The sequence below is a fragment of the Cricetulus griseus genome, chromosome 4 (assembly GCF_003668045.3).
Source record: "Cricetulus griseus strain 17A/GY chromosome 4, alternate assembly CriGri-PICRH-1.0, whole genome shotgun sequence".
NCBI lineage: Eukaryota > Metazoa > Chordata > Mammalia > Rodentia > Cricetidae > Cricetulus > Cricetulus griseus.
Genome location: NC_048597.1, coordinates 56,172,733 through 56,200,533, shown reverse-complemented (window position 1 = coordinate 56,200,533; position 27,801 = coordinate 56,172,733). Strand labels below are relative to the sequence as shown.

Sequence of the window (27,801 nt, the reverse complement as noted above, 5' to 3'; positions counted from 1 at the left end):
ATTGTTCTGAGGAAACTAACAATGAAAAGCATACCCTGTCAATCAATTGCATTTTGCTTTCTAGAGATTGCTGCATGCTGTGATGAGTGCCCCCCTCCTTTTTTTTTTTTTTTTTTTTTTTTTGACAGGGTGTCACCATGTAACTCTGGCTGCTCTAGAACTGACTGTAGGTCAGCCTGGCCTCAAACCTGGAGACCCACCTGCCTCTTGCTCTACCACTCCCAGCTTACATTTTTTTTTTTTTTTTTTGGTTTTTGTTTTTGCTTTTGTTTTGTTTTTGAGCCAGGGGCTTGTGTCACCCAGACTGACTGTCCTCTTAAGTATATAGGGAAGATGACCTGACCTTTTGCCTCCTTAAGCTCTGGCTTTAAAGGTGTGAGTTCCTCTAGTTTATGCAGTGTTGGGGAAGGAAACCTGGACTTTTTTTTTAAGCTATACAATTTTTCCCCACTCCCCTTCCCTCCTCACCTTTCTCCTTCTCCCCCCCCCCCTTTTTTTTTTTTTTTTAAATAGGGTTTCTCTGTGTAGCCCTGGCTGTCCTGGAATTTGCTCTGTAGAATAGGCTAGTTTCAAACTCACAGAGGTCTGTCTGCCTCTGCCCACTAAGTGCTGGAATTAAATGTGTGTGCCACCACTGGCTGCTGAACCCAAGACTTTGCCTGCTGGGTTAATACTACCAATTGAGCTATAACTTCAGCCCAGATTTTTTTAAAAACTTGTTCTCACTTTACACCTTAGGACAATAAACACAGACAGGTGGTGGTGGTGGTACACACCTTTCATCTCAGCACTTGGGAGGTAGAGACAGTCAGATCGAAGTGAGTTTGAGGCCAACCTGGTCTACAAAGTGAGTTCCAGGACAGTCAGGACTATACAGAGAAACCCTGTCTCGAAAAACAAAAACAAAGAAAGAAAGAAAATAAGCACATTTTGTACAAGACAACGGGTTACCTTACAGCATTTTCACACACACACACTTGTCCTCTATCACAGACTGCTACTTCATTTATTATTATTATTATTATTATTATTATTATTATTATTATTATTATTACTACTATTATTAACATTTTGTAGTTGATGTTTTTCTCCAGCTCTCCTAAGTAGTTGGTAGGCTTGTATCATTTCTGTTTGTGTTATATAGCTCAGGGTGGCCTCAGACCCCTCTTGCCTTATCTTCCCAGGTGCTAGGATTAAAGATGTGTGCCACCATGCTCTGCTCCATCATTTCTCTTTACCAAAGTGACATCATTTTGGATAATGACTATAGAAGTCAGCTTTCCTTGAGTGAAATGGGTGAATGTCACTGATATTTTTTTCTCTTTTTTGTTCTCCATTCTGATCTTTAGTTATTTTTGTTTATTAGATGCTTTTCACTTTCAAATGATGTGCTTAAGTCTTGATATTAAAATTTTATTTTAAATTTAATTTTATGTAAACTAAAAAAGTACTGTTGCATGTGGGCACATGTGCAGCAGGGTGAATATGTGTGGAGGTCAGAGGACAACTTTCAGGAGTTGATTTTTCTTCATCACCTTTATGTGGGTTGTAGGGATTGAATTCAGGTCATCAGGCTAGCATCATTAAGCTGCAAAACACATTTACCCTCTTAGCCATCTCGCTGGCCCAACTGAAGTCTTGAGTTTTAGAGGCTTGAAAACTTAAGAGGCTTTAAACCAGCTATTGAGGTTGTATCCCTTGACTTCCCCACTGTGTTAGAAGAGGCTTTAAGGGGTTGGAGAGATGGCTCAGCAGTTAAGAGCACTGGCTGCTCTTCAGATAACCTGGGTCCCATTCCCAGCAACCACATGGCAGCTCATAATTGTCTGTAACTCCAGTTCCAGGGTCTCTCATACCCTCACACAGATACACATGCAGGCAAAATGCCAATGCTCTTAAAATAAAAGTGAGACTTTAAACTTTTCTAACTTTAAAGGGCTTTGGGTGAAATGATGAAGGGAGTTGCAATATTAGATTTGCTGGTTAGCGATGGGGAGGATGCTTTAAAGTAGCAATTGCTTCTTCATCTTGGAATTACCTACCAGGTTGTATATTCTTTGGCAGTCTTCTAAAGAGTTTTAGTTGATGAAATGAGGAAATGTGTTAAAATGACCCCTGAATGTTCATTTCAGGTTTCTGAGGTGTTTGTTTGTTCATTCATTAGTTCGTTCATTCATTCATTCATTCATTCATTCATTCATTCATTCATAGGAGATAGGACCTTGGAGAAAGTTCCATACTGGCCTGGAATTTTTGAAATTGTCCAGGCTTACCTAGGTCTTGGGATACTTTTGCTTCAGTATTTTGGATTACAGGCATGCACTACCATGCTTGGCTGAAACATTTTTAAAATTTGCATTTATTTATTGTGTGTGATCATGTGCACGAATGCATGCATACAGGTACACCAGGATGTAAAGTATGGAGGACAACTTGAGTTAGTCAGTTCTGCCTTGTGGGTCTGTGGGATCAAACTTGGGTCAGTAGGCTTTGCAATAAACTCCTTTCCCCTTGAACCATTTCCCTGACCCCTGACTGTGTGATTCTTAAATTTTTATTAAATAATGGATTGGTGGGGACATATGGTGGACAGATCTATACTGCTCATTTAGAAGAATGGAGTCATCAGGGTTGCTGAGATAGCTCAGCTAATAAAAGTGCTTGCTGCCAAGTCTGATGACCTGAGTTCAGTTACCATCCCCACATGGTAGAAGGACACTGACCTCTACATGCAAGTGTCACATGTGTGTGCACAATAAAAAGAATGGAGTCTGTTTTAAAAATCTGTATGGAGTTCAGGTCAGCACGATAGACATGGGGAGTAAGAAGATACTGTTCTTCTTTTAGGAAATGCTTTTTGGAAGCCTCTCTTAATAATGTCAATAGTTCTTTCACATGTGCATGTGAATACTGAATATTCTAGTTTATGAGACAAGATTTTCTCTTTAGAAATTGTTTTTTGGTATTGTAAATTACATCTAGGGTCTTGTGCGAGTTAGGCAAGGACTGCACTGAGCTAGCTGTATCCCCTTTGCATAGTCATTTATATTAATTCTCTCCCTTATTTTCTCTTTGAAAATGCTAACTAGATTGTAACCTGTTCTAGAACTGAGATTTTATTTAAATAATCTTTGGGTAAACTGAACAGTTCAGTTTGGTTGTTTTTATTTATTTTTTTGTTGATTGTTTTTTGTTTTTGTTTTTCGAGACAGGGTTTCTTTATGTAGCCTTGGTTATAGTGGAACTTGCTCTGTAGACCAGGCTGGCCTTGAACTCATAGAGATCTACCTGCCTCTGACTCCTGAGTGTTGGTATTGAAGGTTGAGCCACCACCACCGGCTAACAGTTGGGTTTTTAGTAAATAGCTGTTGAATAATCAATAGAAGGTGGTGTTGAGTTAGTAATAATAATGACACTTCATGAAATTACTGTGTGAGTGTTATAGACAAAAGTATGTACTGAGTGTTTTGGTGCACACCTTTCGTCATAGCACTCAGGAGACAGAGGCAGGAGAATCTCTGAGTTTTAGGCCATCCTGGTCCATATAGGGAACTCAAAGGCCAGCCAGTGCTACATAGCATGACCTTGTCTCAATGAACAAACCAACACAAGTGTGTGTCTATGGTTGTGAGTTTGAGAGCATGGAGGGAAGAAGATGGAATAGATTAGATTGGAGCTCTAATCCTGCATAAACATTGGAGGGGTGAGATCAAAGGATGGTTTAATCTGGTCTGGAGAAGGGTGCTGGCTTAAGTTTGTGTTTTTTTTTATTATTATTATTTTTATTCTCTGTTTTAAGGATCTTGATTTAAGGGCTAGGGAGATGTCTCAGAGGGTAAGAATCCTTGCTGTGCAAGGTTTGAGGATCTGAGTTTAAATCCCTTGGACCCATAGAAAAAGCTAGAGTGGTTGCATCTGTGCCTGCAACCCAGCACTGTGTGTAGGGTAGAGGGTGGGGTTTATGGGTAGGCAGAGATAGGAATAGCTTAGTAGTTGCAGATTCATTGAAAGACCTTGTCTCAAGGGAATAAAGCAGAGAGCAGGACACCTCTTGCCTTCAAGTACATACTTGTTCCTTGTTCACACATGGTGTATATACACCATGCACAAAGACACACACATACAGCTGCATGTACATGCACACCTATAAATATAAAATCTGATTTAGCCAGTCATGATGACCCACGTCTGTAATTTCAGTTATTCTAAGAGGTGGAGGGTGAGGCAGGAAAATTTTGAGTTCTGGGTCAGCTATAACTATAGTGTGAGACTGTGCCCCTCTTTTCCCCAAGCCCCAAACAATTTGACTTAATTAATTTTGAGAAAAATGAAAAAAAAATGAGGTGCCCCCCCCATTAGGTGAGAATAGGCATTGTGAAACAATTTACTAATTTATTTTCATGTGACCATGTGTGTGAGCACACACACCACAGTGCATGTGGAAGTTACAGCACACTTTGCAGGAGTCAGTTCTCCAACCTTGCAGGTCCCAGGGGTTGAACCCAGGTTGTCAGGCTTGGCAGTGGGTACCTGTATCTGCTGAGCATCTCACTAGTCTGAAATTGATCTTTTGAAGTGTAAATATCTTCAGATGAGAGTTTTAATGTTCCATAGTAGTGTTCAGACCTTTTGTGGAACACCTTTTCTGAATTACCTTTCAACCTGGAGCACCACTTTATACAGCTATTACTAAGTATCTATGTGTGCTGTTTGGGATGGTTTCTTAAAGTGTACTTGAGATGTGGTCTTTATGAGGTCATAATTCTTTCAGAGTAGTACAAAGTATATTTTGAGTACTTTCATTGTTGACAAATTTTTTAAAAACATTTTATATTTATGTATTTTGTGCATGTGTTGTTCAGAGGACAGCTTGTGATCTGTTTTCTTTTTTCCACCATGTGGATCCTAGAGATCAAACTCAGGCCAATAGGCTTGGTGGCAAATGTCATTACTAGATGGGTCATCTTACTGGCTCCTGACAAGTCTTTTTTCACTCCAAAAGTTACAATTTTTAGAAGTGATAAAGACCAACCAGTATCAAATAGAGAATAGTTTTACTTACAATTCAGTTAATCACAGGTACGGGAATGATTTTCTTGGTTGAAAAACTGGCTTTAGAAAATACTCTCAAAGAGGAAGTTGGGACTATTTTGGACAGTTGTGACCACTTTATAGTTAGGCACTTCTAAGTAAGTGCTACTTGAACAATATCAGATGGTTGAATGGGTGCAATAAATAAAAAAAAAGTAAGGGATACTGTAGGGAGACACTATCCCTGCCTCCTAGTAGCCCGGACAGGTATGCCGGGACTCACCTGCCTGTGAGGGCGTGGTGAGGGGAAGTCTAAGGTGAGGCGGGAAGGGTTCTTAAGGGACTGCACACGTGGAGACCCTCTTCGCCCTTTTCCCTTCTCTCTGGCCTGGCTGCCTTGCTGCCCCTGGCCCACTTTGGCTTGCGCCTGGCTGGTGTTATCTGAATAAAGAAACCTTAGCCATACGGACTGCAGATTGATCTCTTCAGGATACCTTTGTGTGTCTGTGTGTATACATGTGCACTTTTTAGTCAGTGTCTCACTGTGTAGCTCTGGCTGTCTTGGAACTCTGTGTAGACCAGGCTGGCCTGGAACTCACAGAGATCTTCCTGCTTCTGCCTCCTAAGTACTGGGATCAAAGATGAGCACCACCCACCTGTTTGGACAAAGGAGTTTTGAAGACTGTCAGTAGCACTGAGTTCAGAGTATTAGGAATATCTATTAATAGTATCAGGAAAGGATAGACAAAGATGATATGACACCTTAAGGTTTGGTTCTCAACCTGTGTGTCTTGACCCCTTTGGCAACCCTCTATCTCTAAAAATATTTACATTATGATTCATAAATACAGTTATGAAGTAGCAATGAAATACTTTTATGTTGGGGACGTCATCACAACTTGGGGAGCTGTATTAAAGAGAGAATTAGGAAGGTTGAGAACTTTTGCCCTAAGGGGTTTCAGAGTGGAACCAAAGGGCTACAGGTTTCTTGGAGTCCACCGTCTGAATCTTTTTGAATGCTTCCTATCTGTTTCTTGTTAGCTGTTTCTATTGGTCTGCTTCTTTCTGAATTAGCTTCTGTTGGGTAGATTTCTGAGCCCCCTGAAATAACTGTGGGGTCTTTTCAGTCTTTATGTAGTGCAACTTTTAGTTTATTTCCTGAGTCTCCCTTGCAGATTGATTGGTTAAGTGAGTGAAGAATACAAGTCTGGCCTTTGCAGGACACTTCTCAGAGCTGCTGTCTGAATTGAAGATGGGACAGATAGGATTGAGGGCATGTGTGCAGTGGACACACACCTGCCTGTTGAATAAATAAGTGAACAGGAAACTAGTTCAGGAGAGCTCAATTATCTATTTTCTGTTTTTGTTTTATTTACTTATAATTTGCCTTTTTATACAAACAAAAATTAAGGGGATTGGTAAAAACAGGTGTACTAGAAATGGTGAAGATAATTTGAGGAGACCTAGTTGAAGAAAAATGTTAACTATCAAACTGTTCAATAGGGCCATGTGGCTCATGCCTATAATCCAGGGCCATAGAAGCAGAGGTTGCGGCAAGTCGAGGGGCAGCCTTGTCTACATCGCAAGCTCCAGGCCAGTTAGGAAGATAGCGTGAGATGCTGCACTTACCACCTCCTACCCCTACCTCCAAAAGAGAAAATGATTGGTTTAGATGTTGGAGAACTAGAACTAAGGCAGAAGAGAATCAGCATGGGGAGAAAAGTGGTTCTGCAAGAAGGACATTATTATGGTAAGTCATGCCTAGTGAGAAGTGGGGACAGTGGGAGGAGGCAAAGAGGGTTGCTGAGGAGGAAGATGGTAAGACTACTTGAAGCATAAGAGCTAAGAGTTAGCAGACAGTTTAGAGTATATCAGAGATTATTTGTGTTAATTTAAGATCAGGATTTCAGAAAAAGGAAGGATGGTTTTTATTTAACAAGTCAGATACATCATATCCAAAAGCACTGTTAGATGCCATCACCAATGACCCTTTGGGAGTTGTATTCTGGAGGAGGTAGACTTGTACACAAATGCATGGTGATGACAAGTGTGCCATAAACACCAAAGTGTACCATAAGAAAATACCCACTGGTACTGAAGTTGTAAGAATGTACTTGACTATGATGAGCCTGGGACAGCATTGCAGTGCCACAGAAGTAGGGTTTAAAGCTGGTGTGGGGGGGGCTGGTCTGTAATCCCAGCACCTGGAAGCAGAAGCAGGGGCAAGAGGATTGAGCTTTCCAGGCCAATTTGGTCTACACACCCTGTCTCAAAAAAAAAAAAAAAAAAAGATAGAAATAAGGAAAATAATTAAAAAAGAACATTTTAACCTGAGTGATTGGAGATGAGATATCTAAGGTCTATCGGGGAATGGGGTAATATTTAAATGATAACCCACAGTAAGAGATACGAGGCATCTCTCAGTTAATGTGTGTATGAATATATGTATATGTAAGATGGAAAATTCACAACACAACCCAAATCATCTTTACCAAGTTGGATGTTCTTGAATAGTATGTATTCTTCGTTAAAAAAAAAAGTTATTGTATTATTTTGTGTGAATAGGTGCTTTGCCTGCATGTATGTCTGCATCTACATGCATGCAGTGCCCCTGGAGATCAGAAGAGGCATTGGATCCCTTGGGACTGGAGTATAGACAGTTGAGAACTACTATGTGGTTGCTGAAGATCACACCCAGGTCCTCTGGAAGAACAGCCAATGCTCTTAACTGCTGAGCCATCTCTCTAGCACCCCTCCCACTCCATTAAAAAAAAAAAAAAGAAACAGGGTCTCACTATGTATAGCCCTGGCTTACTATGTAGATTAGGCTTCCAATTCAGAGATCCACCTGCCTCTGCTTCTTGAGTGCTGAGATGAAAAGCATGTGCCACTTTGCCCCGCCCAGATGTTATCTAAAAGGAAAAATACTGCCCCCCCAAAAGGCTTAGTGGGCTTGGGGTAGGGTGCCTAATTATTACCCATGAAATGGGTTTCATGAATTTCTAAATAATCACAACCTGTAGTTATAAGAGCAGAGAGGGTCAATTCATGAGTTAGGCATATTACATTTCAAAGTAGGAAGAGTCAGTTTGGATTAGGTACAATTTGAGTGACCAGAAAGCTAAGTAAGAAGTTTGTATTTCTTGTGTTAGTGTTGTGCTTCATAAGCAAATAAAAGCTGCCTTTTTTGTCTTGGCTTTTGTATTTACATATTCTGTAATTGTAGCACAGTGTTTCCCAACCTGTGGGGTCTCAACCCCCCTATGTTACAATTCATAACAGTAACAAAATTGCAGTTATGAAGTAACAGTGAAATAATTTTATGCTTCTACCACAACATGAGAAACTGTATTAAAGGGTCCCAGGGGCTGGAGAGATGGCTCAGAGGTTAAGAGCACTGGTTGCTCTTTCAGAAGTCCTGAGTTCAGTTCCCAGCAACCACATGGTGGCTCACAACCATCTGGCATCCTCTTTTGGCCTGCAGGCATACATGCAGACATGACGCTGTATACCTGATAAATAAAAAAATTAAAAAAATATAATCCAGGCAGTGGTGGTGCCCATGTCTTTAATCCCAGCACTCTGGAGGCAGAGGCAGGTGGATCTCTGTGAGTTAGAGGCCAGCCTGGTCTACAGAGTAAGTTCCTGGACAGCCAGGACTGTTACACATAGAAACCCTGTCTGGAAAAACAACAAACAAAAGGGTCACAGCATTAGGAAGGTTGACAACTGCTGTTAAAGAGAACTATTCTCTTTCCTGAACTTCTGCTTTCTTATCAGGAAATTGATAATTATTCTACCTTTCTGACCAATGTTGTGGGGCTTTGATGATTAAAATATGTTAATAAAGCAGTGCAGTATGTTAACATATATCATTAATGTATAGCTATGGAGTTTTGAGTAGAGAATTTAAGTCAAGAACTGTATATTAGACTTTCTTTTTTCTTTCCCTTAGTGCTAAGGATTGAAACTAGGGCTTTGTGAATTCTAGGCAAGTGTTCTACCACTAAGTTCTGTCCCTAGGCTTATTTTTTCAATCTGACAATAGATATACCCTTCAGCACTGGGACACTGTGGTAGTACAATAAGGTAGGAGATGAGAAGACCAATTAGGAGTCTCATAATGAAGCTTAGCAGTAGGATTACAGACAAGAGGATGGGATGGGATTGCTGGAGTGGAGAGACTGGGCGATTAGAAGAATTCAAATGGCAGCAGCTGAAATTGGATTGTATTTTTGGGTAGCATAGTGGGTGCATTACAACAGTTTCTTTCATGTAGTACGGGTTTAACCAATTTTGTATGATTAAATATGTAAACTGGGATGGATTGTGAATAGAAATAGCAATGAGTAGGATATTAAAAGGTGTGGTTAGATTACAGGGTGTTTTTCATGGACTAGCAGAATTTACTCAGGAATCTTTGTACACTTAACACTGTACAGGGTTTTATGGTTAGCAGTGGAAGGATACATTTATGTTTATGAATGCACGACCCATTTTCTTCAGGGATTTATCTAGGGACAAAGTGTATGCATCCATCTATGACAAATTATATGGCAGCTGTGATCAGGCTTTGTGGAAGAATTGGTGTGTAGTTTAGAACTTGAAGGATAGGTAAAGATGATGAGGGTAATAAAAATGGCATTTCTGAGTGTGTTTAGGGGCTCATGGTTTAAGTCAGCTGTAAGTAAGGTTCGTGTTGAGGAATGGAAAGAAATAAAGCTAGAAAATATAGCAGGAAGAGCTCAAAATCCAAACCAAAATGGTTTAAAATACTTTATTTATTGAAATATGTCCACTAAGGTACTCTAATTCTAAAGGCACAGGGTTTTTTTTTTTTGAGACATACTTTCTCTGTTGTCCTGGAACTCACTCTGTAGACCAGGCTGGCCTCCATACACAGATCCACTTGCCTCTGTCTCCTGAGTGTTGGGATTAAAGGCACATACCAGCACCACCTGGCTGGGTAATATGTTTTAAAACTAATTTTTATTTATGTATCCATTTACACAGCTACCTCCTAGCTTAATATATAGGTTTCTAACATTTCTTACATCCCCATAAACTCCCTTTGTGTCACCTCCAAGTAGGAAGATGTCTCCTCTAAACCACAGTAATTATTCTAATCGCTGTCATAACAGAGTAATTCATATGAATGCAATCATACCTCTGGGTCTGTTTTCTTTTGCTTAAAATTATGGCTGTGAGATTCATTTCTATTGCATATAGCAGTAGTTTATTTTTCATTCCTCCTTAGGTGTCTCCTGTATTAATATTCTACAGTATATTTATCCATCCTTCAGTTGTAGGATAGTTGGATAGTCTGTAATTTGGGGAACTTGTAGGAACTTTAAGATATACTGCGGAACAATTGATGAAATTTTATTTTAACTGATGAGTTTTGAGTGGGGAAGTAACAAGAGGGTTTAAGAATGGAGTCTTAAGACCTTTTCTTGTGTGATGGAGGCATAACTGGAAGACATTAATAAGGCTGTGGCAAAGTATGATGTATTGAAGGTGTACGTTGGCAGTGATGGTGGTGGAGTAAAGGTGATTGAGGAATGTGAACTGATAACAAATAATTTGGTTACTTAGTACTGTTTCAGTGTGTTAAGCCATTGGGCCAGGTGTTGGGATCACCCTGCACCAGAGTGACTTAAGTAGGAAGATTGCAATGACTTTGATACCAACTTGGGCTATGTAGTGAACTCAGGGACACCTTATACTATGTCAGGAGATTTGGTCTCAAAACAAAACCAAAACAAACTAAATAGAAAAATAGAGGGTAGGTTATCTAGCAAGAGTTAAAAGAATTGGATGTAGGGCCAAGAGGTTCAATAGAGATTTAGGAGTACATGTGTGGGTTGGTAATTGATACTACTACTGTATTTGATAGAGCACTCACTGGTGATTATCAAATAATTTGGACTGATAATCTAAGTGTTACCTGAAGCAATATCAGAAAGGATTGGGTTAAAAACTCAGTATATGGGGCTAGAGAGATGGCTGAGTGGTTAAGAGTCTTGGCTTCTCTTCCAAAGGAAGATTCCAAGTACCCACATGGTGGCTCCCTTACTCCAGTCCTAGGGGATCTGTCACCCTTTTCTCTCAGTAACTACTTCGTGCATGTGGTACACAGACACACACCAAGACAAAAACCCATACACAGAAATAAATAAAACTATTTTTTGTCTTTTGTCTTTCTTTTTTTTTTCTTCAGGCAGGTTCTCTACATAGCCCTGGCTATCCTGGAACTCACTCTGTAAGCCAGGCTGGCTTTGAACTCACAGAGATCCACCTGCCTCTTGTCTCCTAAGTGCTGGGATTAAAGATGTGTGCCAGTATACCTGGCTTTATAAGTAAATAAAATAAAATAAAAAAGATGATTCCTTAGGAATAATAGATTGTAGCTGAGGGTGATGACTCTCACCTTCCCCCAAAGGCCATTTGGAGGAAGCAGTGGAAGATCTCCATATGAAGGAAAGGGTTGAGACAGTAGTAAGAGGGAGAGCACTGTAGAAAGTTCCAGGATAGAACTGGAGGAAATACCCACAGTTTGGGTTAAGAGGAGTGGTCTTACCACAAGCCAAGGCCAGTGTAGAATCACGAACCATGAATCTAGTGTAAGGATGTCATGTAAAATCATGTGCATGTATGTGCATACCAAGACAGGCCAAGTGTCTCTGCCAAAGAGATGAGGACTTGAGTGGTGGGCCAAGGGCTTGGTACATAGGACTTTATAGTTTTTCTGTTGTGGTCTTCAAGAAAGCCAGTTATCAGAATGCATGGAGGCGTATACGGCGAGCTAGGAGAGTATGCAAGCCGTGGATGTAGGGATTGTGTTGAGTTTACTTTAAGAAGGATGAATACCTTATTCTGAAACTGGAGGCAAGAAGTAACAGATGGATGAAGGTACTGCACTTGTAAAGAAGATTATAGGTACCAGAGGTATGATCTGAGGATTTCATGGAAGGACATGGAAGTATTTGAATAGGATTACGTTTTAAGTATGGAAGTGATTTAGATTAGTTTATGGGATAGTTATATTTAGAATAAATTGTGGAATATTTAATAGCTTTCTGCTATTAAATCAGAGATCTGCCTGTCTCTGCCTCCCTAGTGTTGGGATTAAAGGTGTGCACCACCAACACCTGGCTATCTGCTGATATTTTTAATATGCAGTGTATGAGTGGAGAAAACAGATGAGGATAGAATCACTGAGAAGCTGCCTACTAGTATAGTAGAAGGCAGACATTCTGAGGATGGCAGTAATGAAGGCATTGATAGCTTCACAGTGTGTAGGGAATAAGTGAAACTAAATGCCAGTAAAAAGCAGGTGAAACCTGCAAGGTATGATGGTGCATGCTTGTAATTCCAGCTCTCAGTTTGAAGCCAGCCTGAGCTACGGACATAGCAAGGTCTTGTCTCAAAAAGATGAGGTGTATAACTAGACTGTATATGGTTGGGGCTAACAGAGAGTCGTGGAGGGTATGAAGCACTCTGGTGGCTTGTTGTCAGTATGCATGTGTGGATAGCTGAAGTGAGATGTGTTCTTTAGGAAATGAGGAAGGACTGAACAAAGTTTTGGAGCATATTGTTGAAAATATTTCAGAGCTTGGTGGATGGTGCAGAAGGGCTGGGTGACTACACAGCAAGTTCTTAGTGGTAGAGTAGTAGTAGAAGAAGCAGAAAGACATTTTATCCAAACACTGAAGGAGTAGGAGAATGGGACTGTAGATGCCAGAGAAGCAGTTTATGTAGGCAGGGGCAAGTTGGAGAGAAGAGGAAGTGGTCACAGCTGTCCGGCCAAGAGGTGAAAAAAATCTCAGATAGTTTTTGAGGTACAGGATTGAGAGAAATAGATGGATTTGTTAAAGGGTAATTTGTTAATGGTTCTTTGACTTCCTGTACAAAATAACATTTGTAGAATCATTGCCCTTCAAATGTAATATATAGATAAACTTAGTTGAGAGATACGTGGATTAGAAAGGAAACAAAATGAGGTAGAAGTATACCAAAGATGAGACGAAAGGCTTGTATTTGTTGACTGTAGAGCATGGCCAACCCCCCTCCCCCCTTTTCTTCTTCTTTGAGAGGTTGCCAATAGTAGTCCAGGCTGGGATTGAATTTGCTGTCTGGTTTAGGATGATCTTGACTTTGTGACTCTCCTGCCCCTGCCTCCCAAATGCAGGATTTCAGGTTTGTGTACCACATCTGGTTTTCTGTGCTGCTTGGGTCAAACCCAGAGTTTGGTGCATGCTAGGGATGCACTCTGGCAACTGAACCACAGCCCTGCCAGAGTGTCAACAGTACAATAAGCTGATAGCAGCTAGTCAGATACACTGGAAATGAATGAGGAGGTCAGATGCTTAAAATAAGGCAAGCAGGTGAAGAAGAGTAGCTTGCAGGAGAGCAAATGTGTGCCTTGCCTTTTGTCTTATTTTCAGTCTTGTTTTCCTTTGTTTTTAAACAAGAGCCCCAGTCTTATGCTTTCCTAGGTGGGCCTGAAACTGTGACCCTTCTGTTTCAGAACCCTCCTCTCCCCAGTGGCTGAGACTGTGTGCCTTCATACCTCACTTATGTCATACACTTTCTTAGTTTTAGGAGTTAGCTTTTCCTCCCATTATTTACCAATGTATAGACGCCTCCCCCACACAATTCTAAATATGTTTTCTTGGGTTATTTCTGGTTTTCCTTAAATTTTTTGACAATTTTGTACAAGGATATTCTAGTCTTACTTATCTACCGAACATCTCTAAAGACATTGACTTGCTAATCTCAAAGACAAAATAGTTTAAATGGAAACTTTGTCACCTAAAAAGAACTACTGTATTTTCTTGCATACATTCACCTTCATTAATGGTATTTAAGACTCTGGCCCTGCCTCTGCTTTATTTGCACCTCTGCTCCCAAACTTAGCCTGTCCAGTTCTGTAATAGCACTCATTTTGTCAAATTTTATCTTCTGTCACCTTTTCCTTTGTCCTGTCAAGAATCTGACTAAAAAAGTACTTATTGGTGTATGTGTATTTTGGATGTAGAGATTAGATGGTAACTTTGTGGCGCCGCCTCACGGCCTATGTGGGTTTAGGGGATGAGTGGTTCAAATGACTTTTAGAGACTATTTTAAAAGATTTTAAAGATTGATGTTAAGTTGAGGGCAGGGTGGGAGATAGTTGGAGATACAGGTCAGGGGTGGAGTGTTTCTCTAGAATTCATGCCCTGGGTTCGACTCTATACCCTAGACTGCCAAAGGGGATAACATGGGGTGGGACACACCTAGAAAATGGATTTTTAAAGTAAACTATTTTCGGGAATAGTTTCACAGAATATGAATGTGTTAGGCTTGGAATTATTAGCTTTGAGAGAATGAGGCAACAGACCTGGAAAACGAGTGATGGGGAAAACTAATAAATAAAAGCTAAATTTGGTGAGATTTTGAGTAGCAAAGAGTGTTCTGGACGAGACTTAGGAAACTTGTTAGGTAAATTCAAGAGTAAGTGGAAAGATAGGTTAGAGAAAAATTCTTTAAGGAAAAATACAGTTCTTGTGTAAAACTAAAGGGAGGGAAGACTAGAATGAGTAAATTAAGGGATGGAGAAGTATGAGTAAGAGGAAGGACTAAAGCTATTAAAGTTTCCTATTGAAGGCCGTCTTTTGCCATATGCCTGCCTAGTAAAACTTGACAGGCTGCCGTTTTTACCAAGACTCAGAAGCCTCACACTTTTCATTTTAGACACTCGAGAATAAGGAGTGCTCAAGTTCCCTGGGTTTTTGGAGCAACGGACAGATCCCGGGAGCCTGGCCGAGCGGAACCCAGGCGAGCCGCTGGGCCCGCGGGACCCACGCGCTTGCGGCCAAGGCCCCTTGGAGGAGGAGCCTTTGTGCTGAGCGCCTGCGCCCGAGGTCTTTAGGCCTCTCTGCGCTGCTTCCGGATCGGCTCAGCGGCGGTGCTGTGGCCGCTCTGCCAGTGCCTTGGTGCAGTGTCTGTGTTTCAGTGGCTGCCGGGGCCAGGGGCTGCTGCTTCTCCCGCTGCTGACTGCACCGTGCTTACAGCTTTATGGTTTGTGAGAAGGTCAGGCTGAACTTGGTCTACAGGACAACTTTGTTTTAAAACTTGGTCTCGGGCACGGTGTGTGTGCCGCAGTCCTTATGTTGTCTGTGCTAGTAAAACCTGCAGGGTTAGAGGTGAGAATGCTCCCCAGGCCTTTCCAGGATTAGGCTGTGGGGCAAACTTTTGCTCTCCAAACTGCGAAGTACTTTTTACAGTGACAAAGAATGGCTTCATGTGTAGTAGACTAAACTGAGGAAATGCAAACTGAAAGCCTTCCCCTCCCATTTGCATTTGTCTTATTTTATATAATGAATATGACTTGTTATAGAACTTTGAAAAAGACTAATTTTGTGGAGCGCAATGATAAAAGTAACACATGTTCTTGAAGTTGTAAGTGTGTTAAATGTTACCATAAATGAGTTAAACAGAATTTTAGAGCTAATAAATCTAAAAATATGTTTGTAATTGTCTTTTGGGTGTCTAAGGCAGCCCTGGGTATTCTCTGCCATTTCTGGATAGTGTTATCAGCATGGTATGAGTGGAAAACCTCAACCTGAGGGAGTACTTTGTTGAGATTACCAGTGTGTTTTGCAGCTGGGAATAGACTCTGGGTCTCTTATTCCCAGTCTGGTGACCTATCCAAGAATAGACTAATGAAACTGGCTATTTATCTGTTTGGAGGGAAATGTGGCTGAGTTGGTTTTGTAGTAAGCATTAAAAAGCTAAGAAAATGAATGTAGCATGTTTAATTTATTGTTGAAACGTGTAACCTTAAGTGTAATTTATTTGCATGGGATTTCTTTGGCCTTTTCTTTAAAAACATAAAGGCCTTGAGGGTATTACTCCGGGTTAATTCCTTTTATGGGATTTATGCTACATTTGTATTTGAGTAAATGGATCGATATAGAAGCTTGTGGCATTTAACTGGGTGGATGTGTTTTTCATGTGGATATTCTCAGTGGTTACAAGTAACTTGAATGCTTAGCTTTTGAGAATGCCAGGGAGAAGAGGACTTGTATTAATAGTTAGTCTCAGTTTAAAACATGGTCTGGCCATGGCATAGGCCTGTAATGCCAGAACTTAGGGGCTTGAGGCAGGAGGATTACCACTTCAGGTGAATCTGGGCTACATGGCCAGACTATCTCAAAATAAAATGAAAATAAAGCCTTTGGACCTCTTTATTGAGGGTGCTTAGCAAGGTACAGTTAGAAATATTAATGAATGCCTCCCATAGCTTTTAAGAATAATTAAAAGATTAATTAAAAAAATAAAATTTAATGTGTATGGATGTTTTGCCTGTATGTATGTCTGTGTACCACATGGTGCAGTGCCCCTAGAGACCAGAGACAAGGGCAGTTAGTCAGATCCTCTGGAACTGGAGTTGCAGCAATTATGAGCCTGCCATGTGGGTTCTGGGAATCGAACCTGGGTCCTCTGGTAGGCAGTAACCGCTTTTAACTGTGGAACCACCTCTCCAGTTTCTCCCACAGCTTGACAATGCTGTTATTCTCATTTTCACAGTGGCCATACAATAGTATTTGGTTAATGGTCTTTTTAAAAATTCTTTTGAGACAGGGTTTCTCTGTGTAACAGTCCTGGCTCTACTAGTACTCCCTCTGTAGACCAGGCTGGCCTCCAACTCAGTAGATCTGCCTGTCTGTGCCTTTCCAGTGCTGGGCCTAAAGGTGTGTGCCACCATGCTTTGGCAATGTTTTTAATTGAGTCTCATGCAAAACTATGTAGTTAGGCATTTTTGTTTTGTTAGAAAATGTTCCTAGCCTTTCTTATATATTTCCACCTATGTCACAAAAGAAAAACAGTCACTATCTTTCCCACCTTCAAAAGGCCTTGGAACGTTTACATTTCATGCATTGGTTCTCAAATCAGAGGTGATTTTGGCAGTATCTGCAGTTTTTTTGTTGTATTGCTGGGGGATTCTTCTAATTTTGGTGGATAGATGTTAAATATGCTACAGTGCACATGACAGCCTCAATAAGAAGTAAATTGTTGAGAAATTCTAACCTAATATTGAGAATAACCATCCATCCAAATGTATGTCTGTGAAAAGAACTTGCAGTGTAATAACTACTCTTCAATACCATATGCATGGCTGAAATTCCCTAACGCAGTCCTCATGGTCATGGGTAGAGTGTGTTACAGCACAAGATTTTGGAGTTGAAACTGCAGTAAGTGTCATCATTGCTTTGGTTTGTAGATGGCAAAATATTGGGACTTACCTAGGTCCCATTGAGAATGCAGAGCTTGCCTTCTGTTATTTTATATATAGTTTTTTTTTTTTGGGGGGGGGCTTCTCTACAGCTTTGGTGGCTGTCCAGGAACTCCCTCTTTAGACCAGGCTGGCCTCGAACTCACAGAGATCCGCCTGCCTCTGCGTCCTGAATGCTGGGATTAAAGGCATCTGGCCACCAACTCCTGACTATAATTTAGTTTTAATAAACTTATTTTATTGAAATTACTTTTAATCACTAAGGGAAAGAGTATTACCTTGATATAATTAATCAAATTAAAAAAACTCAAGCAATTGTATGATAAGTATTCTTTTTCAGTATACATTAAGTTGTTACTTTTCATATTCATGTATTTATTGAATATTTCAGCAAATTATAATCATTGTGCAGTTTTCAATGTTTCCTTTTAATATTTTGTATGTGTGCATGCATTTGCACATGGTGCCTTTCTTGAATGCTCTCCTTTTTATTTTACTTATTTATTTTTGGTTTTTAAGACAGGGTTTCTCTGTGTAGTTCTGGCTGTCCTGGAACTCTCTCTGTAGACCAGACTGGCCTTGAACTCACAGTGATCTGCCTGCCTCTGCCTCCTGAGTGCTGGGATGAGAAAGGGTGTGTACTACCATCACCCGCCTCTCCCTTATTTCGAGACAAGGTTTTTCATTGAATTATGGCTAGGCTGGCTGGCAGTGACCTCTAGGGATCTTGCCTTCCCAGCTCTGGTGTTTGTGCACCATTGCACCTGGGTGCTGGGGACCCAGTGCGGGTCCTCATGCTTACATAGTGAGTATTGTATTCACTGAGCCCTTAATAGCTACTTTTAAAAAATGTTCAAAAAGTTAAAAAGACTGTAGACAATTTAAAAACAAGATCACTTAAAGCTAATTTTAACTTAGGCAAAAATTCCTCCCTTCCCTCTCTTTGCACTCTCTTCGCCCCTTTCTCCTTTCTTCTCTCCCCCCTTCTCTCTCCCTTTCTTCCTTACTTTTTGTTGGCTCTTATTTAAACATTTTCCAGCTTGTAGGCCCAGGCAGCCCTGACTGCCTCTGCTCCACCCATCTGAACGGCTGGGGTTACAGGTGCACGCTAAGATGGTGAGTTTTGTAGGCGACATTTCTAGCATGAAGCAGCCAGGATTAGTAAAACGTCTTCAAACATACCCATTTTCCCCTGTTTAATGAGGATCACTGGAATAACGACTGGTGCATTGATTGTAAATCTTCTCTAGCAGGGTCTCTTTGGTTAATTTTAGAAAAAAGTTGTTTTGAATCTTTAGGAGTGTGGTTAGGTAGAACATAAACGGGATATTTAGATGAACTATTTTCACATTGTGTAATCAGTGTAATGTGAGGGGAAGAATTATCAGTAGGATTCTCTTCATGTTCAATCCCTCCACCCCCCTGATGTTGCTTATAAACAGTCCCAGCAAGGAATTGGAACACCCCCCCACAAAGTAAAAGAAGGGCAAAATACAAGTCATTAATTGAACTTAAGCTTCTAAAATCGTTTTGTATTACTCTATTTTGAAAATTAAGTGATTATCGTGTAAGTGTCCATGATGTGTGGGTACTGGGGTGTGTGTCAGGGCAGAGGACAGCTTTGTGGAAGGTGGAGTCAGTTCTCACCCAGGTTGTCAAGTGCCTTTATTCCCTGAGCCAGCCCAAAAATCATCGTATAGAAACACGATTATTTTACAGAATTGAAATGTGTGTTAGGAAAAACAAAACAAAACAGGAGAAACTGTTCAGTTAATACTTTGGTTTGTAGGTGGAATGGCTTTCTTACATCTTTATTAGTGTTTTATTATAGGCAAATTTAAACACAGGAAAGCAAAGTCTAGTAGCTTTACAGTTAGCTAGCAATTGTTGGCCATTCTTGTTTCATTTACACAAAACTTCTACCTTTCATGTTATCTACCCTCTCATTTTTTAAAAAAAGATTCTGTTTACTTGTGCATGTATGGGTCTTGTGAGTAGATGTGCACATGAGTGTATGGGTGCATATGCTTGTATACATGAGCAGAGGTTGGGAGAGCATGTCAGATCCCTTGCTGCTGGAGTTAACAGGCATTTGAGGCTTGTTATATAGGTGCTGGGGTCTGAACTCCAGTCCTAATGATGGTGCTGCAAACACTTAACCACTGACCAGTATTTTGTTTATGTGTTTATTGTGTGTGTGCTCTGGTTTACCTGTTGAGGTCAAAGGATAGCTTGTGGGAGTCAGATTTCTCCTCCTACCACGTGGATCTCAAGGATCAAACTCTCAGGTCCATTAAAAAAAAAAAAAAAAGAAAGCAAGTGAAAACTTGCTTTTACTTGCCAAGTGCCTTTACTTGCCAAGCCTGCTGGCCCCATGGCTCCTGTTATTTTTAGGATAACTTTATTTTGAAAAAAATTATAGGAAGTGGCAAAATTAGTATAGAAGGCTGGGCAACTGGGTGTGGTGGTGCACACCTTTAATTCCAATACCCAGGAGGCAGAAGTAGATACGTTTCTGTGAGTTTGAGACCAACCTGGTCCACATAGCAATTTCCAGGCCAGCCAGGGATACATAGTGACTGAGACCCTGAATCAAAAAGGGGGAAAAAAAAAAAAAAAAGAATGCCATGCTGTCTTCATCCTGACATCTTCAATGAGTCACCAAACCCAGAAAATTGACATGGTACCTTATGATTATGCAGTCTTTTCTCTAGCTCTGTGGTTTTGCCATTTCCAGAATGGTATGTAGTGGTAAGTTAAGGTGCTTTGTTTAACCTTTCACCTGTTGAGCTCGTTGCGTGTGGTGTGTGGTGTGTGGTGTGTGGTGTGTGTGTGTGTGTGTGTGTGTGTGTGTGTGTGTGTGTGTGTGTGTGTGTGTGTGTGTGTGGTGTGTGTGTGTGTGTGTGTGTGTGTGTGTGTGTGTACGTGAGGAGGCCAGAGGGAGGATTAGCACTCTTGTCCTGTTCCGGTACCACAGGGTCTTTTGCTGAACCTGGAACTAGCGGCCAGCAATCCTTTCTTCACCCCTGTCACAGTGCTGGGATTACAGGCACACCTGGCTGTTGCGTGAGTTATGGAGACTTGAACTCAGGGTTTTGTTCTTACAGAGCCAGTGCTCTTATCTGCTGAGCCATCGCTCCAGTTCTAAGGAATGTTCAAAGTTGTTCATTGCAAACCTGTGCTTAGTGAACATTTGTGCAGGAAATGTGAGGCTTTTGTGTAAATTAACTCTTCATTTTTTAAAAATAAATGTCCAAGGATGAGATTGCCGAGTTGTGTGCTCTGTGTGTTTATTACTTTCTGTGATGGCTGATGGTTTTGGTCACAGGAAAGAAATAGGTTGGTTTGGGTGTTCCAAGGAGGGGAAAAACAAAGGCTGAAAAGATTATATCATTGGACAGTGGTATAATAATTTGTGCTTACTTAGTGAGACTTTGTTTTGAACCCCAAAGAATTGAGTTTGGGGAGCTTCTGGATAGCTAGCTAGCTCAGCTTGGAGGAGGTTCCTGGAGCATGTTGTGCTCGGAAGGACCTGTCTTCTCATGTTCTTGTGCTTATGTGTCTCATCTGATGTCTGTTGGTGTCTTTTGTGTGTCCTTTGTAGTAGGCCAATAATTGTGTTTTCTGGAGTCCTGTGAGATGTTCTAGCAAATTAATTGGGTCAAGGTGGGTTCATGGGAAGCCTGATTTATATCAGGCTTATCAGTAAACATTAAGTCCACCAACCTGAGGGTGCATAATTGGCATTTTAAGGTAAAACAGTTTATCTCCAGATTAGGTTGATTTAAAGGTCAGTGCAACACCATGATTAAAAACAGCTTGGGGAGGAAAGAATTTATCTTTTAACTCTGTGGTCACACCCTATTAATGAGAGAAGTCAGGGCAGGAACTCACATGGCAGGAATATGGAGGCAGGAACTGAAGCAGAGACCATACAGGAATGTGGTTACTGTCTTGCTCCTCACGGCTTGCTCAGCCTGTTTTCTTACACAGTCTTGGACCAACTGCCAAGGAGGGAAGCCTCCCACATCAGTCATCAATCAAGACAGTACCCTATAGACTTGCCTACATACAGGCCAATCTTATGGAGGCATTTTCTCAATTAAGATTCCCTTTCCCCAGATATGTTTAAATTTTGTGTCAAATTGACAAAAACCAACCAGCACAGATGCCCAGCTAATATCTGCCTTGGAATTTGGAGAAATCCCCCCCATACTTCTTGGTGACAGAAAGTCAGAATCTTTGTTTATTCTGGATATTATGACATGGTTTGTACATATTTCTCTCTGGAAGGATTGTCTTCACTTTCTTGATGGTATCTTTGAAGTTCAACCAAAGGTTTTGTTTTTAAAAATACATAGTATGAGATCAGTGCTCTCCAGATTTTATTTAAAGCATGAAATTAACTAGAAGCAATGTTGTAAAGCAGAGCCCAGAAGCTTTTCACTTGTTACTCACTGAAATTCTAGAGCCATGCAGCATAACTCTTCACTTTTACGTCCTTGGCCCCTGGCAGCCTGCGTGCACTCTGCCTCACTTCTGTGGTTGCTTTAGATCCCTCATGATGGAGTCATACACTGTCTGACCTTCTGTGCTGGCTCCTTTTTTATGTATCATTTTGTTCTCGAGGCTTGTCCATGTTGAGTACCCCTTTTAAGCACTTACTATTCTATTGTATGACTATACACCACTATTTGCATTTTAAAATGACATTAGTTTATGTGTGCACACACGAGTGCTATGCTCATGCTTGGAGGTCAGAGACAACTTGCAGGAGTGGCTCTTCTACTACATGGCCTCCAGAAATGGAACTCAAGTTGTCAGGCTTGGTGGCTGGTGCTTTACCTGCTGTTTGCTCCATTTAGAACTGGCCCATATCTTATGTGTTTTCCTTGTTCATTATCTGTTGATGTCTTTTGGTTCATTTCCACATTTTAGTTAAGAATGTTTTAATACCTCCTGGGAACTGATTTCAGTTCTTTTGCATAAATACCCTCAAGTAGGATTACTGTAATAATGATTTTGTTTTTGAGGAACCTCTATAAACTTTCTCTAGTGACTGTTACCATTTTGTATTCCCATTAGTAGTTCACAAGGTTTTCAATTCTTTTCGTATTCTCTCAATATTTATTTTACCTTTTTGATCATGACCATCCTAATAGGTGTGAAATAATAGTTGTATGTGATATTTTTTCTCAAGTTTTTTTTAATGATTATGGTTGTCATTTATCTTTTCATGGTTTTTTTGTTTGTTTTTGTTTTGTTTTTCCAAGACAGTGTTTCTCTGTATTGTTTTGGAGGCTGTCCTGGAAACTGGATCAGGACTGGCCTTGAACTCACAAAGATCCACCTGCCTCTGCCTCTCGAGTGCTGGGATTAAAGGTGTGTGCCACCAATGCCCAGCCTTTTCATGGTTTTTAAAGAGTATTTATTTTTATTTTCTGTCTATGGGTGTGCATATGCATGTGTGTATACACACACGTGCATGTGTGCACGTATACCTATGAGGTCCGGAAGAGAGAGTTGGGTTCCCTGGAGCTGGAGTTACAGATAGTTGTGAGCTGCCCAGTGTGGGTGCTGGGGGCCACAGCAAGCACTCCTAACTGTTGAGCCATCTCACCAGCTCCCTTTATGGTGTCCCCACCCCCCAAGGCAGAATTTCTTTGTGTAGCTTTGTCTGTCCTGGAACTAGCTTTGTAGACTAGGCTGGCCTTGAACTCATAGAGATCCACCTGCCTCTGCCTCCTGAGTACTGGGATTAAACACTACCTGGCTTTTTTTGTGTGTTTTGTTTGTTTGTAAACCAGGTATTGATTTGTGGGAGTGTTGTGGGAGTTTCTGCTGTCGGTTGGATGTTGGATATTCCCCTTGTCAGATGTGGTTTGCACATCTTTTGCTGCATTCCATAGGGTACTTTTTTATCTGATTGTTTTCTTAGCTCAGTAGAATCCTTTCTTTGGTTTGATGTAGTTTCACTTGTGTATTTTTTTTTTTTTTTGCTTTTGTTGCTTATGTGTTCTTGGGGTCAAGAAAACATTGATTTGTAATGAAACTTAATAGTAAAGTTTCTGATCTGTAAATACCAGATACCTGTATTGATCGTTCTTAATTCCTTTCAGTCATGCTTTGTGATTTTCACTTAACTTTGTTAGCAGGTACTTTATATACTTTTTGATAGTACATTAGTGACTTTTCATTTGAGATGTAGTTTCACTATGTAGTCCAGGCTGGCCTGTAATTTATTCTGTAATATAGGCTGACCTTGAACTTTTGAATCCTCCTGCCTCAGTTCCTGAGTACTAGGATTACAAGCATGTTCCTGATTTGTGGCATATTTTTCTGCTTCCCCACCCCCAGAACCCCCATGGTGGATCTGTGGTATACCGCTGAGCTCCATCCTTAGCCAATACAGGAATATAACAGGGTTGTTTATTTGTTGTTGTTGAGATAGGGTCTCGGGTATCACAAGCTCATTAGGTGGCCAAGAATGATCTTAGACTTGAGATTCTCTTGCCTCTTTTCCCCAAGTGACGGGATTACGGGCATGGATCACCATGCTTAGTTTATGTGGTGCTGGAGAGCAAACCCAGGGCATACCCTACCATCTGAGCTATGTTCCCAGACTGATTGATGTGGTTTTGTTGATTATACAACCTTGTTGAACCCATCAGTCCTAGTATTTTTAGTAGGTTCCTTAGACACGTCTGTCTTCTAATGCATGCCACCTATAGCTGTTTATTTCCTTTACAGTAGTAATGCCTTAATTTTCTTAATTGTTGTAAATTATAACAATGCTTGTTAGAAGTAGCAAGAGCAGACATACATCCTTGTCTTATTCTGATCTTAAGGAGAAGCATTTACTATTTCAGTATTAATTATGATGATGTTAACTGTGGCTTTCTGATAGACAGTGTTTATTTGATTGTAGTAATTTGATCAGTCTGTTATCTTTCTAGTTTTGTGTGTGCATGCAGGTGCTGAATTTTATTAAAAGTTTTTCCATGTTTCTTGAGGTGATTTATTCAAAGTAATGGATTGATTTTTAGTTCTTCATTGTTTTGCTGTGGCATATGTTTTAGTCTTCTGATGTGATAAGACATAGTTGCCAAAAGCAACTTGGGGAGGAAAGGTTTTATTTTATCTTACAACTCTTAGGTCACCCTCCGTCACTGAGAAAAGTCAGGGTGGGAAGTATATGTAGTAATCTGGAGGAAGAAACAGGAAGCAGAAGCCCTGGAGGGATGCTTCTTTCTGTCTTGCTCCATCTACTTTATTAAACAACCTGCCCAGGCACCTCTCCTGTGGACTGGGTCTGCACTTTAGTCATTAATCTAGAAAATGCCCTATAGACTGGTGCCTACAGGCAGTTTAGATGGAGACATGTTTTCAATCGAGGTTCCTCTTCCCAAATATGCCTAGGGTTGTGTCAAGCTGACAGAAAAATAATCAGAACAGCATATTACATTAACTCTTACAGTTTAAACCAACCTAGCATTTCTGAAATGACTTCTATTTGGCTGTGGTTCTTAATTCTTTTATGTGTTGGTGGCTTTGGTGTGCTAATATTTTGGTGAGGATTTTTTTCATCTATACTCTTAAGTAAGTATAGAAGTATAGATGTCTTTCCATGTGGTATGTGTGTCTTGTTTAGATTTCAGTAGTACTATTTTTTCTTTTTCTCCCTCCCTCCTTCCTTCCTTCCTTCCTTCCTTCCTTCCTTCCTTCCTTCCTTCCTTCCTTCCTTCCTTCCTTCCTTTTTTCTTTCTTTCTTTCTTTTTTTTTTGAGTCAGGGTCTTTCAATGTAGCCTTGGCTGTCCTGGAACTCACTTTGTAGACCAGGCTGGCCTCTAGCCCATGGAGCATTCCACTCTCTGTTTTGGGAAAAATAAGTGAACATTTAGTTTCAATTCTTCAAATCCATCTTATCCTAGAAATTTTGGGGGGAGAGACTTTTCAAGAGCCCAGTTTTCTTTAACGGTTATAGAACTATATATATTAATGGTTATAGAAGTATATTGATAATGCCATTTTATTCTTGATATTGCTTGTGAGCCTCCTTTTTTGTTAGTTGGTTAGAGGCTTGTGTGGGAGGGGGCTAAACAGGGTTAGAGGTAACCTTGAACTTCTTTTGGGCCTTAACTGCCTTTGGGTCTTGGATTTGCTATGTGTGTCTGCAGTGCTGGGGTTACAGGTGTGACTCCTACATCTGGTTATGTGATGCTCAGGATGGAATGCTGGGCTTTGTATGTGCTAGTAAGCACTCTTCCTTTGAAGAGTATCCTCAGCCATGTTTATAAAGTTTTATTTAAATTTTCTCCAGTTTTCTTTGAGATAGGGTTTGTCTGTGGCTTTGGAGGCTGTCCTGTAACTAGCTCTTGTAGACCAGGCTGGTCTCTAACTAACTCACAGAGATCTGCCTGCTCTGCCTCCCAACTGCTGGGATTAAAGACACGCTGCCACCACCCAGAAAAATTTTCTCTATTTTCTATCTCATTGATTTCTGTTCTACTTGTTTAAAGTTCATGTTGCATTTTTTACAGTATGTTTTGCATTTTGCAGTTTGCATGAGTGTGAACGCACATGTGTGTATATATTCGTGTGCATGTGTGTGCAGTTTCAGAGGTCATCATTGGGTGTCTTCTTCATTTGCTCTCCATCTTATTTTAAAATCTTTATTATATGTTTTTTCCAAGATTTATTTTGTTATTTTAAATTATGTGTATGCATGTGTGTTTGTATGAGGGTATGTACACATGAGTGCAGATACATAGGAAGGCCTAGACACCTGGAACCCTAAGATGGGTGCTAGGAACTAAATTTGGGTACTGTGCAAGAGCAGTATGTACTCTGAACTTCTGCCATCTTTACAACTTGCCAATTATTTACCTGCCATTTTGTGTGTGTGTGTGTGTGTGTGTACATGTATATACACCACTCACGTTTCACACTGCACATGTGTAGGTTAAGGACAACTTTCAAGAGTCAGTTCTCTCCTTTCATCGTGTGGAACCCAGGGATTCAACTCATTTGCTCAGGCCTTGTGGCAATGCCTTTACCAGCCCATTCATCTCTCCGGTCCACCACCTCATTTATTCTTTTATTTGTTTATTTGTATATTTCTTTGGGCTCTTAAGATTTTTAGAGTTTTGTCATTTTATGTGTGTGGGTGTTTTGCCTGCATGCCTGTCTGTGCACCACTAGATTCAGGGGAGCAGAGGAAGGTATCTGATCTCTCTGGAACGGAAGTTCCAGATGGTTGTGAGCTGCTGTGTGGGTGCTGGGAATTGAACTATGGCCCTCTGGAAGAATAGCCTGTGCTATTAAAGTCTGAGCTATCTCTCCAGCTACAGGCCTTATTTATTTATTTATTTATTTATTTATTTATTTATTTATTTGAGTTTTGCCTGCATATATGTCTGAGTACCATGTGTTCCTGATGTCCAAAAAAGTTAGAGGGTCATAGATCCCTTGGAACTGGAGTCATGGATGGTTGTGCTACCATGTATTTGCTCTTTGCTGGGAATTGATCCTGGACACTGTGCAAGAGCAACAAGTGTCTTAACCATTGAGCCATCTCTTCAGCCCCCTAAGGCTTACTTTTAATTGTGTGCTGTCTGTATATGTACATGTAAATGTAGGTACGGGGTGTGCAGAGGCCTCTGATCTCCTGGAGTTTGGAGTCCTAGGTGGCTGCTGTGAGCCACCCGAAGTGGGTGTTGGGAACCAAACTCTAGTCTTGTGCATGAGCAATATGTGCTCTTAACACTGACCCATCTCTAGCCTTCTGTGTTAATTTTTGGCAGGGTCTTCAACAGATCTGTAGCTCACTGATTTGGCTAGGTTGGCCAGCCAGTGAGGTCCAGCGATCACCCAGTCTTCATTTCCTAAGTGGAGGATTATACACACATGCCACTGTGCCTGGCTTTTTATGTGTGTTCTGTGGAGCCAGACGTAGGTTCTTTTCCTTGTCCCTAGCACTTTGCCAACTGAACCAGCTCCCCCGTGTTAGTTTTTGTGGTAGATAAATAATATTGGTTTGGGATGTTTGTTTTTTATGTAAGCATTTAGTGCTATTGATTTTTACATTTTTTATTGCATGTTTGTTTGCATGTGCCATGGTGCACATGTGGAGGACAGAGGACATTTTGTGGGAGTTGTTTCTCTCTTTCAGTCATGTGTGGTTGGGGATTAAACTCAGGTCCTCAGCTTTACCTGATGAGCTGTCTTATTGGCTCTATCAGTTTCTTTTAAATTGTTTTTAGTTGTATCCCACATATTTTAATGCCTTCTGCTTTTTTCTAAAATTTTTCTTTGACATTAATTTGACCCATGAACTTTTGTGTGTGTGGGTGAATCCATGAACTTTTGAGAAATGTGCTTTATTTCTGTTTAGTTTTTTTTTTGTTGGCTATTACTTATTTCTAGTCTTAGTTGATTATAGTTAGAGAATAAACTCAGTTTTCAGTACATTTTTAAGGTTCACTGTGTGA

The 27,801-nt window shown here is 40.6% G+C and overlaps 1 protein-coding gene across 13 annotated transcripts in view; it reads left to right on the top strand.

Annotated features, from left to right (window-relative positions):
• Window positions 1-27,801, top strand: part of Znf148 (zinc finger protein 148) — a 114,748-nt gene that overhangs the window by 2,762 nt on the left and 84,185 nt on the right. For 3 of the 13 annotated variants that reach the window (XM_035444617.1, XM_027412804.2, XM_027412801.2), the window contains exon 1: window positions 14,956-15,105. The exons of the other annotated variants lie outside the window; for them this stretch is intronic. The gene's annotated coding sequence lies outside the window, so the exon portion shown is untranslated. Of the gene's footprint in view, window positions 1-14,955; window positions 15,106-27,801 lie in introns of those variants that run through there. 13 annotated transcript variants of the gene reach the window in all.